General features: G+C 33.8%; 1 long non-coding RNA gene across 1 annotated transcript; it reads left to right on the top strand.

Moving 5' to 3' along the window:
• The first annotated feature begins 8,448 nt into the window (after positions 1–8,448).
• Positions 8,449–11,201, top strand: LOC107869676. The gene is made up of 4 exons (XR_001673898.2): positions 8,449–9,000; positions 9,091–9,173; positions 9,301–9,378; positions 10,004–11,201. It is a non-coding gene; the product is annotated as an uncharacterized LOC107869676 (long non-coding RNA).
• Positions 11,202–16,940: the final 5,739 nt, after the last annotated feature.

Here is a 16,940-nt window from a genome sequence, read left to right as displayed (position 1 = left end):
CTGATTTAGCGCATGAAATAGTTCTGTAACACGTTGGCCGACGCGTCGCGTTGCTATCACATCGGCTTACTGCCTCACACGAAAAATGTCATAACTTATCACCCAGTTATTGGATTTAGGCGAAATTGATATCATTGGAAAGATAATTCAATTATCTATAATTTGGTGGGTCTTTAGATATAAAATTCTACATGTGTCGAAAGTTATACATGTTCAAAGTAGACTCTTGTAGAATCAAATATCAAACTTTGGACGAATGAAAGGTTCTTAGCTCAACTTTGCTCTAAGTGATTTCTATGAACATTTTTCACCTCATAATCAATTCGTATACTAGGAGAAAGATCATGACACAAGAATTTAAATATAAACCACAGAATTAGAGCTTACACACGTAGGAACGATGGTTTGATTTCTAGCTTGAAAATGTGAGGTGTTACATTATTTCCCCCTTGGGATCATTCGTCCCCGAATGATGGGTAGGGACTTGTTGAAGCTTTAAAAGTGTAGAATAAAGAACGAAACCTCGCATTGAACATGTTTTCTTAACAAAATATGTAAAGGCATCAAACAAGCTTTATGATAACCCCTAGTGAAACGTGAAAACACGAAACATGAGATAATTAGACTTTACATAGGGATGATTTTGCACATTAGTTCTATGCACCATAATCATCACAACATAAGGCAAGGGTTTATTTGATGATCATAGAACTGATTTATATTGGTACTAATTATGAAATATGATTTCGTGGAAGATAGGGATAGAAGCATTCTCCACCTCTCATGATACAACGAATAGACTTAGAAGCATTCTCTACCTAACATGATACAACGAATAGACTTAGCTTAAAGACACTACTCAGATATGCCCCAACATTAAATAACATACTTTCTTCTTTCTATTTTACAATTCTCCTATCATACATCTAACCACAAGAGTTTGAGTTTCACTGTAAAGTGCTTTTATGTTGAAGCCTACTCGGAGTAACAAGGTGATAACTTAAGCTATAGGACCCTGTATTGTACATTCCATTAAGAATACTACCTCACCTTATCACTATTTTCAAACATCCTTGGGTTTTAATTCGAGGAATACTAACCACAGAGCATATGGGTTGTGTTTTCATCAATCACAACATTCAAGCCTATCATTACTACACCCACTTTGTGGATTTCTCCCACTAAGACCAGCAAATTTAATCACATTCCCAAAGATTTATTCCATATATCTCCTTCTTAACTATTACTCATAGTAAAAATTTATCTCTTTCTTTTCCCTTTCACCTATAACCTTATCTCGAGAATCATATCAATTTTTTTTCACCTCTAAGAAATTCTACTCACCTACCTAACACATTACTATGCTTCCACAATTACCTTCATACTAACACATGGAGGGTATTAAGGGACCTAAGCAGAAGCATCATGAATGGGAGAAACACTACTCAATTATAACACATATCTGTTAATCTACTCAAGGTGGGACATGAGGTGAAGATACAATACCATCAGGAAGTACTTCTACATCAAGTGTCTGGATCATAAGTAAGGGTTATTCGGAAGAAACACAATACAATATGAATTCTTATGATAGAGCACAGTGAGAAAAACATTAGTGCACATATCAAGATAAAATAAGGGAAAAAGACTGAATTACCCTCCTCATTCTGGAAATCAGTAAGACGAACTGGGCAACCTGACGCGTTAAGCGATGTACCAAATCTGTCGCTATCGATGAAACTCCTAGCGCGACGCGTCGATATCACGTTGGACCACTGTATTGATTATCCAAACATGCCTCAAACGTCATCTGAAAAATCTGAAACTTTCCTGAGACACCCCATTTACATACCTGATCATGAATCAACTCAAAAATCTACGTCTCGGGGTTGGGAAGATTGATTTGAAAATTATGTAAGTTAAGAGCTCATAAATATGACTAAGTCTTTTGTCAATTAGAAAAAATTTTAGGTTGTAAGCTCTCCATACATACAACTAAGAGTGGTATTGAGTCGAGAATGCTACGGGGTGTTACATTACAACTAAGACAAAGATTTCCACTTGAAGCGATTGCTCCTCATTTAAGGAACTGAGATTTGCCATGAATTTGCATAAACTTTATCACTTTGGCTAAACCCAACATAGAATGAATTGGTGACATATAGAAACATATTTCCTTAGGACCAATCGTGTTGGGAGACATGGATTTTCATGGATCACGAACAACATAACATATGGCTTGAATACATGAAAGACTGGATTACTGAGAGATATTATTGCTTCTAATTTAGACGTCAGATCATGAACATAAGTCCATAGAGGACTCGAACTATAGACAAAGGCATGACTTGAACAGATGACGTAAAACATTAGCAGGATACTTTCCTAAATTGAAATAGAAGGAGTATTCTTAGTAGAAATAGGCTTATCATGGTTCTTTCCCGCAACTTGCCACACTGAGAACATTTGGAAACTACCTTCATTTACCATCTCCCCCCTTTGATCAAGGTCACAATCCTAGATTTACAAACATATCCACTTATTATATCTATAACTGCAATTCTCCACAATAAATTTTGAATAAAAACACACTAATTTCTTTCTAGGACATCCCCCTTTCAGGGGCACTAATGACAGCTTCCTCTAACCCCCCAAAGTCATCAATTTACAACTACCATATTCATAGGAATAGACACCTACACTTCTAAACACTTAACACCCCATCATCACTTTCTTAGAATACTAGCATTACACCCCTAATCAGATAACTTACAACTTAACAAAATTTGTAAAACCATACCCAAGGCTCATATTGCCTACCTATATTTCCTCAATTCAGCTCTAACGAACACCGTACAATAACTCACTAGACTTCTCCATACTATAATTTCAAGAACACAAACTAGGTACGCAAAATACTTAATACACATAAATGCTAAACCTTCCCTTTTTATGTATAACTTAAAGGCATTGTTTTCCAAGAATGCTACTCTCAATTTTTCACTATCCTCTATCATCATCAACCTACAATTCGCAGTCTCATGAGCATACACATCCTCACTCCTTATTACATAAAAATCCACTCTCCACAACTTAACCTTTTAACATTAGACCGTTAATCACATAACTTATATCATAAAATCTTACCAAACACCATACTACAAGGGGGTGAAACTTATTCTTATAAACTTACGTCCTTATCCACTTAATGACTCACCCACAATTCATCATTTTAACACATGTCAGCTGCATTTTTTTTAATTAAAAATTGATATAATCCCATTTTTTATTTTATTATACATTAAAAAAAATATCCTTCTTCTTCAATGCCCTCACCCCCTCATAGCAACCTATACCCACACCCTACACTCTTTTCTTCTCAAATTGATCAAGAACAACAATAATCATTTTCTTTAAACCATCAATTCCTCCATTAACAATCTCATCCATTTTCTTCAACCATTAATTTCTCCATTAACAACCTCACCCATTTTCTTCAATCATTAATTCCCCCATTAACAACTTCACCCATTTTCTTCAACCATTAATTCCCCCATTAACAACTTTACCCATTTTCTTCAACCATTAATTTCTCTATTAACAATCTCACACAAATTCTCCATCAACACTTTCAAGATGGTAATTAATCGGATACAAGATGTAATGATTAAGATATAATAATTCAACATTCTTATACCAAAAAAAGAAAAAAAAATCACCCTTCAGCTGAAAACTTTGAAAACAAATGGAGGTTTTTTTTTTCTTTGCTTTTTTTTTATTTTGGAAACCATAATTAACAAACTATGTGATTGGTTTGAGATAATCATGGCAATTATGTTGTTTCAAAATCAAATCTTCAGCCCTCACAATCAAAGTTATATTTGCAATTTATCCATTATGTTTGCTTTGGTCCAAGACTATGGAAGAAGAAGACCCATATGTCTTATTAAGAAAATGAAGTTTTTTTTTACTTTATTTAATTATTTATTTTTTGAAAAAGCGATTGAGATTCAATTAGAAAACTAGGGGGTGGGGCGCTGGAAGAGGAGGAGGGGGTCTTGCGTTTGCAGGGTAGGGGATGGGGGTGAGGGCTGGAAGAGGAGAAAATGTAGAGAGGGCGGGGTGGGCGGATGGGGGAGGGGGTGTGAAGAAGAAAGAAAATGGGGGGTGGGGGTGCCTTTTTTATTATATATATATATAATTATATATAATTATATATATATATATAAATATATTTATATAAATAAAATAGTACATACATATTTTTTATTTTTTAAAAAAAATATAAAAATAATGTATGGGGGATTAATTTTCCTTTAGAAAAATAGTAATTTCTTACATGGCAATGACGTGGCTCCGACGTGGCATTGACATGGCGTTGATGTGTAGGCGAGTGTAACACACTCTCCGTTGTAAGAGTGGTATTCAGTTTTGAAGGGTAAAAATAATACACTTTAAAGATGTTAAGGGGGTAAGTAAGCAGAAGTTTAATTTAAGTGCTAAAGTGAGTTGAGCGGACAAGTTCAGGGGGGAAATCATGTCTTTTCTCTTAACCATAAGATACTAGTTTTATCGCCACATTCTACATCTAAAGTTCAAGCCTATAGTCTATCAACAATCACGTACCACCGGTGAAGAATGCAATATATTATACTAGTCCATCAAATTGGGAATTAAACTCCAAAATACTCATTTCATTTAACTAGTACCTACAATCATAATCTCCTCCATGACATCACTATTACAACTCAAAATCCAATACATACCTTCTCACATGAAGTACTAGTTTACAACTACTAAAGAAAAAAAGGTCAAGGGGGTAAAGTTACACAATAGAAATGGTCAACCTTAATCTTATATTATAACCCAATACGATCTTATCAACATATTCTACTTTCTCACATCATACTTACTTATCCAAGCATACATTTAAACTACCTTCAAATTCCACACACAACAATGAATCTATACTTATAACTTATTGGCTAATCTAACCGTTTTCATTCACAGCCTATAAAGGATTTCTGTAACTACCATAACTATCCACTCTGAGCTCTTTCCCTAGTTTGAATAAATAAAAAAAAATCAAAGCCAAACACTTTATCTAAACACCACCATACAATCTATAAGTCTTGCCACAATATTATCTAATCACCATAAAAGAGAGAGAACCAGCCCTAAATCAAAGGGCTATACAATTGAAACTACTTATTTATGCAATAATCGCCCTCACTCTGACTGCTAACCTAGTCGCTTAATGTCACCAACATCTGGACTATCTCACTACCATTAGGTCATGACACTTTAACATATACTACCGCTCGAGTGGAAATACATTTCCAATATTCTGCTACATAGCATTCCCTACAACAAGAATTTTTGAAAGGGACTGGATAAACTTAATACCTCAGGCTGAAAAGCACGATTTCATCAGGATCAAAGTTTACACTAGAATCAATACACCTTGAAGCACTAATGGACTCCTCTCAAGTCCTTGTGTAATTTCATACTCTTTTATAACTCCAATAGAAAGGACCATACAATTTAGATTCTAGACTTCTACACTTGAATCACCTCAACAATGAGACTTATATTTGAACATCAGAGTAAGAAAAGAATTCGGATAACTTTACTTTCGTATGGGCAACACCATAGCACGAACTAGAGTATGAAAGAGCAATATTCTGACTCTACAGTACAAACTAGAACATAAGGAAAGAGAGACATTCCTAAATGCCTTGTAGCCTCCTACTTATAAGTGTGGCACACTACACATCCATAAACAGGACTCTACCAGACGTGATTTTATAGATACCCTGGGACCATGAACCGTGCTCTGATACCAAGTTTGTCACGACTAGAACTAAGGCCCTGGTCGTGAAGGGCATCCTGAACCATGAAGGTCCGAGTGCCCCTTCTAACTTGTAATCATATACACCATTCATGAACTAAGAAGAAGTGCAATCATATACACCATTCATGAACTAAAAAGAAGTACGAAATTACAAAACAAAACAGAATCATGATCAACTTTTAGTTCAAACTACTCGATACTGAAATGAGTTCATAAATATCCAACAACATCTAACACTAGTCTGCGAAATCTCTACTAACTAAAAATAACTTCTTTCTGAAGACTGGGACAAGGCTCCCAGTTGGACCATGAATCAAAATAAAATAACAATGACTTATACATTATTCCTTTCAAAATAAGTGAGGCTCACCAACTGCAAACTTTGGACAACCTAATCTACTACTTAGTGGGACCTCGAGATTTATGTCTCAAATCCTAAAATATAGGGGGGTCAATACAATATACTGGCATTTGAAACAACTTAAGATAACATATTTTTATATAAAATAGATGAGAACATTTCATAAAACACTACACATAAGTTAAATAAAACACATGGGCATAATTTAGAGTTTTAAAAACTTTCTTGCAATAATGACTTAATACTTTGTTACTCTTCTGAGCTAATCCGTACACCCTACAATATGCAATTCCCTAGGCTCTATGGAATTCGCCCTTGACTCAGTGGCCAAGCCTCCAATCTAAGTGTGCCGCAAGAATTGGAGTTTTAATAAAATAGTATACCCCCTTACAAGTATACTGTGGAATCACCCTTACATGACGTCCACATTATCCCCCTTTCAAGATAATACCCATATCGACAACTATGATTTCCAACGATGAGCCCTTACACTCAAACGCCTTCTTCGGGTAACCAATTAGCTCTCTTAAGCTCAAATTTTAGTTCTTTGAAAATCATGCTTCATACTTTCAAAATGTTCAATACTTATTTTATTAAGGGCATGTCACTTCCGGGTATCGTCATTCCATGACTTGCAAGTCAATATTATATCAAGTTCACAGCCCATCATATTCAAAACATGCACATGACCACCCAAGATTCATAACATCACAATAGAGTCATCTCTTTGAAATCTTAAGAAAACTTAGGCATTTATCATCTCTTTGCAAGATTCAAAACATGTGGTGGTCATGTCAATTTATTCAATCACATGCAATTCTTTTCCTTAAAGTAAGAATGTAGTTATAACAAAAAACTCCACCTCATCATCTATAAACCATGTCAAACACCATGATATTGAGAAGATCACTTTTGAATCTTAATACATGCATTTCAAATCACTCACAATGAAAGTATAAACTTTAATTCACAACAAGAGAGGGAATTCATACTCATGCTCTCAATCAATCTTACAAAATACATGAAATCATATATATATATGGCTATAAATCAATTTCCATGAAAAGTGATTCAAGACAACATGTAATTTCATCAAAACAATCCCATGATGCATACCTTTCGAAAACAATGTTAAATACTTCATTATAAAATGTAATTGGGAATCTTTAATCTTGATAAAACATTTAAACTTATGTCTAAGGAGTTTTTAGAGTAGTCCCACATACCTTAGTTTGTTTAATTTTAAAAATGAAACCTTAATCTTGAAGCCTTTCTTGAGAATCTTAAATTGGAAGGCTCAAATTCTTGATCTTTGAGAAGAAAAATTAAATCTTGTTCTTGGAGGCGGCTAGGGTTTTTATTTGAGGGAAATTGAGTAAAAATGCAACCTAATGCTCTTTGGGGATGAAATTTTGTGTTGGGGACGGAATTTGGGAGAGGGGAAGTGATCAAAATGCCCTAGACCCATTAGAAACTGATTTAGCGTGTGAAATAGTTCCATAACGCACTGGCCGACGCGTCACATTGTTATCGCATCGGCTTACTGCCTCACACAGAAAATGCCATAACTTTTTGTCCGGTTATCGAATTTAGGAGAAATTGGTATCGTTGGGAAGCTAATTCAATTATCTACAATTTGGTGGATGTTTAGATACAAATTCTACATATATCAAAAGTTATATATGTTCAAAGTAGACCCCTATAGAATCAAATATCAAACTTTGGACGAATAAAAGGTTCTTAGTTCAACTTTGCTCTAAGTGATTTCTATGGACACTTTTCACTCATAATCACTTCGTATACTAGGAGAAAGATCATGACACATGAATTTAAATATAAACCACAGAATTAAAGCTTACACATGTAGAGACGAAGGTTTGATTTCTAGCTCGAAAATGCGGGTATGCCAATGATTTCTTCTTTGTTCTAACCAACAACCATTTTAGATTTTTTATGCCGATGAAGTGCACAAATAGTTGATTTTAGACCATTTCCACAGTTATTTGGTGTCGTAATTTCCTCGATGTTATTGTCCTGTTTTGAAAATGGTTGAAGTTTACAAATTTCAAAAAGAATTTGTGGAGAAATTTGTCTATACTACAAAAAGAATTGAGGGAGATGGGTTATGAACACATTCAGAATTGATGGAGATGGGGTTTTGTGCACATTCGGAGTTGCAAAGTTTGAGGACACCAGAAAACATACATTGTCTCATTGAATATATCTGAACTGATAGCAAATTGTAGCTCTGCCAGATGTTTGAATGTGGTGATATCCTATGTAGACATAATCTTACAGTTTTTACAGTAACTAATATTCTTACATTGCCATCACATTATATCTTGAAGCAGTGGACATTAAATGCAAAAGTTTGTGCTGAATCAGATGAGCATGTACAAGTACACGATACTGAATCAATGGCGCATAGATACGAAAGTCTCTACAAGGAAGCCATAAGATACACCGAAGAAGGGGTTGTATCTCAAGAAACGTATACTGCTGCATTAGGCGCACTTTAAGGAGAAGGAAAGAAGGCGAATCTTGCAAAAAGAAATGTAACTAAAATTTAACCTCCTAACTCACTGGTCAGTGGTGCTGGCTATGATGATTAGAGGACGTCTACCTCTGCTTCAGAAATGACACTATTATTGTGGCCAGGACAAGATGAAATGGCAAAGTGCTTTAACCTTAATGACACCGGTAGTCCTGCTTGGGCTGTTACTGATTTAAATGTTCAGCGCATGGCCCGTCTCTTCACCATGATGATGGTTATGCAGATAACACAGTACTGAGATTCATTTTTATCTTATTTAATTTCACTAGCAGATTTCTCAAGTCAAGGAATTTGCACTAATGAATTTTTTGGCATTCTTAGGTGATTCTGTCTCAAGTCAATGACTTGGGTGATGAAGAATAAAACTCGGCACCTATGAATGGAGTTGCTACATCAAACTGAAGGTGCATCTCAGAGCTTTATATTTAATTTGATTTTAGGTCACTGTTTCAGTTCTTTTTTAAAAAATAAAGACCATCATTTTGGTGGAGTGATTAACTGTTGCTGTGATAATGTAACTGAAATGTGCAGGCATTTCTTCCTAATACCCGAATTGTTAGCATTGCTGTTGGAAATGAAGTTTTGGGAGGTAGCGACAATGAACCGGAGGTAGTTCTTCTGAATGTTGTAGAGAATATATATAATACAACAAAAGATCTTGGAATAAGTGACGTTGTTCAGATATCGACTGCTCACTTGCAGGCTGTTTTTGTTGATTCATTCCCTCCTTCCTATTGTCTATTTAAATGGTGTTTCTCAGTTGATGAAGCCACTTTGAGTTCTCGAAAATTGGATCTCCCTTTTGTTTAAATGCGAACCCATTTTTGGCCTACACCTACAATGCAGATAAAATAGACATAAATTATGCTCTTTTTGAGCCAAATAAAAGAACTGTTGACAATAGAACTTATCTTCATTCTGATTACTTGCTCGCAGATTGATGCAGTATATTCAGCTCTAGAGGATGTAGATTTCCGAAAAATGAAAGTCATAGTAATCCTGGTGTCTGAATGATTGCACCATAGCCTGATCCTTCGAAATTTGCCACGACTTTAGACATTGCTGTCATTATCCTTCGTTCATAACTTTTCTTCTCTGCTTTTGCCTATATTTCACTAGATATTACTTCTATGCCTTCTCTTGACTTTGTGTTTTCCATTCCTAAGTTTATCATATATTTACCATATTCTACAATATGCTAATTTGAGTCATTGACGAACAACTTTAATTGCAGGCCTGCAAAGCCAGGTATGAGGAGTTACGTAAGCGCTATCTTGATGCACGCAGAGGCGGATCCAGAATTTCAAACTTGTGGGTTGCAAAGGGCTTCTTTCCTACCACTAAGCTATTCCTTGGTTTAGTTATGGGTTCCACCTATTAATATTTATAACTTTTGATGATTTTTCTATGTAATTTTAAGCCTTATGGTAGCGGGTGTGGGTTCCCGGAAACCCACACCTTCTACTCTACATCCGCCACTGGATGCACGTGAGTCAAGTTCTTCAATATCATGAGCTTATTTAGTTTATTTGTGAGTTAGTATCATGGCAGTTCACATATATGGAGCTTTATATATCCATCTTGTGTAGTCACTATTTCTGAGTTATTTTATCTTGTAAATGTGCTAATAGCTTAGTCCACTGCCTGTAACATGCCATAAGAGTTTGGCTTTATTTAATTTTTTTTTATATGCCAAAGGCTTAACCAGTGCCCTACTTCTATAAACTTCCTTACTACTATTGTGACTTTTGATTTCATCATGCAAATTTGCCTCATCCTTTCATAATTTTGAAATGCAAAAGCAACTCAAGTGGTTGTACTTTTTCCTGAATTTTCGTTCTTTTGTCATGGATCAGTTTCAAGGCTTCACATTCAGAAAGTATTGCACCATTGTCTGATTAATCTTTTAAATTCTGAACTCTTAGTTGCTACTATAATTGTTCGAGTGCAAGCTAAACTACGTTCATTTATCAACACTAGACTTCCCCAGTAACTAATGTTCCCTATCATATTTTGCTTTTGTTATCAATGATATATGTACCATCTTTTTCAAATATGGTTGGCATCACTCTTTTGCCTACTCAACTGCTGAAGATGTTGGTGCTGTGCACTTCTGCTGCCTTCTTTTTGAATAACATCAGGTACGACTTAAAATTAGTACTATTATTACGCTGCCAAAAATATATTGAAATTTTCTTAGAAATTCTATGTAGAAAATATACTGCTACTGTGGTCTCTCTTCGATCTAACAAAAGATAGATGCTACAAAATTTATATCCAACTTAGAATCTAATTTTATTTTCCCTTTTCTTCCACAGGTATTTTTTGCCAAGCTGACAAACGGTACAAAGAAGCCAAAATGCAGCACTACGTAAATAATATAGGATGTAAATATCTAATGTAAATAATGCAGCTGTAACTGAAATAAATGTTTGCCAACCATATATATAAAATCTATATAAATATCTTACATATATGTGTGTGTAGCATTTAGCTCGCAATATATATATATATTAAATCATATATATATATGATTGTTAATGTCTGAAAGTACATAATAATTTATGTTGAAAGTAATTAGTTGATTAATTATGTAGATAATCTTGGAATAATCAGTGTAGTATATATTTATTTATTTATTTAATAGAATTTAAAGTAACAACATGTACCTAGATTTATTTTTTTTTGCTTTCCCACACAATATCTCCTAGCCGCTCATTAGGATTAGGTTTTATATCACTAGGGGCCGACATGATATGGTATATACCTAATTACTATATCGAATTAAAATTTTTGATGCAGCGATTTTGATATTATAACATTTGGTATGGACGTATGGTATATGGTATACATTTAAAAATTTTTTAGTATATGGTATGGTATTCGATATTTATAAATGACATACCAAAATACCGAATACCATACCGAAGTATATATAGTTACATAAAGTAACTTTATATATATATATATATAGACGCGCACACTAAAAAATTTATATAATACTTAGAATTAGTATAAAAATGTTTAGACATTGAAACTTTCGTTACTCTATTTTGATTGAAATGTTTTTTTGGTGTAATTGACTAATAAAAGGAATTGTTTGTACTTCTTTTTCATTATTTCTACATGTGTAATATGTATTTATGATACAATTAAGACGTGTTTTTGAAAAGTCAAAATAATAATACTCTAGTATACGAGTATATATTATCGACGTTAAATAAACTATGATTACCAATTACCACACCGCAAAATACCAAAACCAAATGTCAAAATACTAAATCATAACAAATTAATATGGTATGGTAATGGTGTAATAGTTTTAAAAATCGATTACCAAAATTACCGTACCGAGGTTTCAAATACCGTAATATACCATACCATGCCCACCCCCATATATCACACAAGATTTATTAAGGGGAAAACACTCCATATTAGGAGTTTTTTCCATTCACAAAGCTCAAATTCCTGACTTTTGGGAGTTAATTCCTTAAATGTTCATCTAAGTTTTGAAAATTACTTTCAAATATCACTTTTATTTCAGTTAAAACAAAAATATCACCCAACTATTATTATGTTTCTCAAAATATATGGAATACCTCAAAAGCCCCCGTCTCTCCTAGTTGGCATGACATATCACTAAGCCTTATTTGACTAAAATTATAAGCTTATTTTTTAAAATTAAAAATTACATTAATTTATTAAGAAGAAAGTTTTATTCTTACGAATCTTTTACCATACTTAACATTATATATATCAGAAACTCCACCGGAGATTGGGTCCTAGGCTTCTCTCAAAACTTTATGCATGCTTCAAATAATTTTATGGTGCTCATGGACCTTAGAAGAGGAGTAAAGCTTGTTTTAGAAAATAACCTGTGTCCCATCATCATTAATATTGATTTAAAAGATCTTATCCATATGCTTAAAAAAGGAAATTTCCTTTCTAACCCTATAATTGATGATTGCAGGTTGCTGCTAAGAACTGTATGAGGACCTCACGTTCACCATAGCTACAGGGAGCAGAATTAAGTAGCGGATGTCCTAGCAAAGGAAGGAGCCAGGAAGGCGTTTTTTGAAGACTGTAGAATTTTTGTATTCGATATTTACAAATAACATACCAAAATACCGAATAACATACCGAAGTATATATAGACACACACACACAAATATATATATATATATATATATATATATATATATATATATATAGACACACATACAAAACAAATATAATACTTAGTATTAGTATAAAAATATTTAGACATTGGAACTTTCGCTACTCTATTTTGATTGAAATGTCTTTTTGGTGTAATTGATTAATAAAAGAAATTATTTGTACTTCTTTTTCAACATTTCTACATGTGTAATGTGTATTTATGATACAATTAAAACGTTCTTTTGAAAAGTCAAAATAATAATACTCTAGAATACGAGTATATATTATCAAAGTTAAACAAACTATGATTACCGATTACCATACCGCAAAATACCAAAACCAAATGTCAAAATAATAAATCATACCAAATTAAGATGGTATGGTAATGGTATAATAGTTTTAAAAGTTCAATACCGAAATTACCATACCGAAGTTTCAAATATCGTACCATACCATACCATGCCCACCCCCATATATCACACAAGATTTATTAAGGGGAAAACACTCCAGATTAGGAGTTTTTTCCATTCACAAAGCTCGAATTCCTGCCTTTTGGGAGTTAATTCCTTTTATTTCATTTAGAACAAAAATATCACCCAACTATTATTATTTTTCTCAAAATATATGGAATACCTCAAAAGCCATCGTCTATCCTAGTTGGCATGACATATCACTAAGCCTCATTTTATTTAAAAACAATAATTAACTTATTTAACACATCAAACTTATTTGACTAAAATTATAAGCTTACTTTTTAAAAATAAAAATTACATTAAGAAGAAATTTTTATTCTTAAGAATCTTTTACCATACTTAACATTATATATATCAGAAATTCCACCGGAGATTGGGCCCTAGGCTTCTCTCAAAGCTTTATGCATGCTTCAAATATTTTTATGGTGCTCATGGCCCTTAGAAGAGGAGTAAAGCTTGTTTTAGAACATAACCTGTGTCCCATCATCATTAATATTGATTCAACAGATGTTAGCAATATGCTTAAAAGCGAGAAAATGCATCATTTCCACCTCATACTATACAAGGAAAGTCTAAGCCACACCTAAATTATATAAGTGACCTATTACAGAGCTTAACTATATAAAAGTGATATTATTACCTCCCCGCAACCCCCATTCTAAGACGCGTGTGTTACACTTATTTTAGGCGCATCCAGCCTATTAAATAGCTAAAGTAAATGGCTAAAAACATTAAGGGAAAAGGCATCGTTTCCACCCCAAACTATAGTTGAAAAGTCGAATCCACACCTAAACTATATAAGTGACCTATTGTACCTTAACTATAAAAAAGTAATACTTTTTACTGACGTGGTGCTGACATGGCAGCGCATGTAAAACACTACACCACATGCAAGTGGTGGTAGCCTGACAGGGTGTGAATAGTTTCACTGTTTTATAGTTTAGGTGTGTAATAGGTCACTAGTATAGTTTAACTGTGGCTTCGACTTTTCGGATATAGTTTGAGGTGGAAACGATGCTTTTTCCCAAAAAGAAAATTTCCTTTTTAACTATCATTGATGATTACAAATTGCTGCTAAGAACTCTATGAGGACCTCACGTTCACCACAGCTACAGGGAGCAGAATCGAGTAGCGAATGTCCTAGCAAAGGAAGGAGTCAGGAAGGCTTTTTTTTTGAAGACTGTAGAATTTTTGTAACCCCTCCCCTCCCCCCTCCCCCTCTTTTGTATTTTATGCTGTATGGAATGATATAGACAGAAAAGGATATAGTAGGACAATACCTATGCTTCAAACAAACGGGCATAGCCCATCCTTTTTTGTACTAGGGCCTGACTGAGCTCAAACTATGGTCTTAACCTTTCTTTAATGCTTTTCTGGTTTACCAAAATAAAAAAACTTTATATATATTTTTCTCTACCATAAAGAATAGTTTCTGAACACTTACTGTGATGTCATCAAATCTCAATAATTATGGACATATATATTCAAAAAATATAGCAGTTTTAAAAAATTCAATTGAAGTTCAAACTGAACTATAAAATACAAACTACTTCAGGAACGTTGACTTACATTATTTAATCATATTATTGTATAATGGATTAATGATATTAAAGGTCAATTAGTTATTAAAGAAAATTTTAATTGTGTACTTTGAAATCTTTACTTACAGTATCTTTCTCTAAAAATATAGAAGGTGAATAATTTCTGTATCTTTAATTAAATATAGATGGTAAAGTACGAGAAATATTATCGTATTATACTACAGCAATCAAAGAAAATAAAATCTGGATCTTTATCAGTAACATATTAGTCTCGTGCAATATGTGTGTTATTGTCTTAGTTACGCAATCTTGGAGGGCGTGGAAGTCACGAATAATGATAGAAGGTTAGTAGGTAGTTGAGTGTTGTTTTAGTATTAGCTTATTCATGTAGTCTAGAGCATCATATATGTCGTAGTATTAGCTTAATCATGTAGTCTTTGACTGTTGATATGGGCTATCATCTGTTGTTTACTATGTTTTGTTGGGTTCAATTGGTGTGAATGAAAAATGGAGGGACACAATCTTTCGAGGAAAAGACACTATTTCGAAAAAGGGGTGACTGTTCGATTGGATGTGATTGTTCAGAAGAGACATGTTGTTTTGGAATGGACAAACATGACTGTTCTGAAATGATATACCCTTCCATGAACTATTGCTTCCTTTCCGAAGGGGCATTTGATGGCTATAAGTACCTGTACTTTTTTCCTCAGGTAGTAAGAAAAATTTCTGCATTAAAACCACTCTTCTACTTCTAAAAATCTTTGTGTGATCATCTACCGTGAGTGTGTTCGAAGAATCAGAAGGTTTGAGGTACCACTACATTCTGATTGTGAGCCATTTTATCCTGGGAGGAAAATTTCACAACCTCGGGTACTTGAGGGGAATTAATTCCTTAAGGACACTCCGTGAAATCGGGAGACTTGGTTCTATTTCTTCTTCATCTTATTTCTTTTACTAACATAGTTCTCTGGTAGTTTTTGAAGAACTTGTGTTGAAGGTGTTAAAAACTTCATAGGTGTTCTTGATATAGTCTTGAACTTGTGTTGAAGTATTTGTGCAAACATACAGATTGTGTACCAGAAACCAATAATTGTAAGGAATTAATTTTCAGAATCTGTATTGTTTGATTTCTGGAGATTAAAGCTTTGTGCTTTCTACTCCATTTGAACTTAACAAGTGATTTGAAGACATAAAAACTTCATCACAAGTTAAAGTTCATTCGGTTAATGATTGAAAGACATAAAAACTTCTTCTTATAACTAGAAACAAGGGGTGTTTAAATTTGCTACAACTTTATAAATAGTATTTCGATATACTAAAGTTGACTATCTTTTTTTGATAAGAAAAAATGAATAATGATGGTCATGAGAATGATACTGGGACAAGTGTGGCAGCAACGAGTGTTGCTACAACTAGTCGTACAAGTGCTCTGTAGACGATGGCACCAGCGGAGAAACCCAAAAAATTTATGGGTATTGATTTTAAAAGGTGGCAATAGAAGATGTTATTCTACCTTACAACCTTGTGTCTTCAAAGATTTACATCTGAAGAAGCTCTAGAATTGCCCGAAGAAACTTCAGACCAAGAGAAATTTGTTGTTATGGAGGCGTGGAAATATTTTGATTTCCTATGCAGGAATTACATTCTAAGTGGCCTCCAAGATGACCTATACAATGTGTATAGTGGAATGAAGATGTTAAAAGAGTTGTGGAGTGATGGAAAGATAATATAGGATTGAGAATGCTGAAACCAAGAAGTTCTTTGTTACAAGATTCCTTTAGTATAAAATGATTGACAATAAGTTTGTCGAATCTTAAGTACAGTAACTGCAAGTTATCATCCACAATCTTCTATCAAAAGGTATGAATTTGGTGAATACCTTATTTGAACATGTTAAAAATGTTCTTAATGTTCACAAGAATTTTATTGTAGGTTTGTTGTAAATGAGGCATTTCAAGTCGCTGCAATAATAGAGAGTTGACACCTATGTGGAAGGACT

This window comes from Capsicum annuum, chromosome 4 (assembly GCF_002878395.1).
Source record: "Capsicum annuum cultivar UCD-10X-F1 chromosome 4, UCD10Xv1.1, whole genome shotgun sequence".
Taxonomy (NCBI): domain Eukaryota; kingdom Viridiplantae; phylum Streptophyta; class Magnoliopsida; order Solanales; family Solanaceae; genus Capsicum; species Capsicum annuum.
The sequence above is the reverse complement of the archived record's forward strand: the minus strand, read 5'-3'. Positions and strand labels throughout refer to the sequence as shown.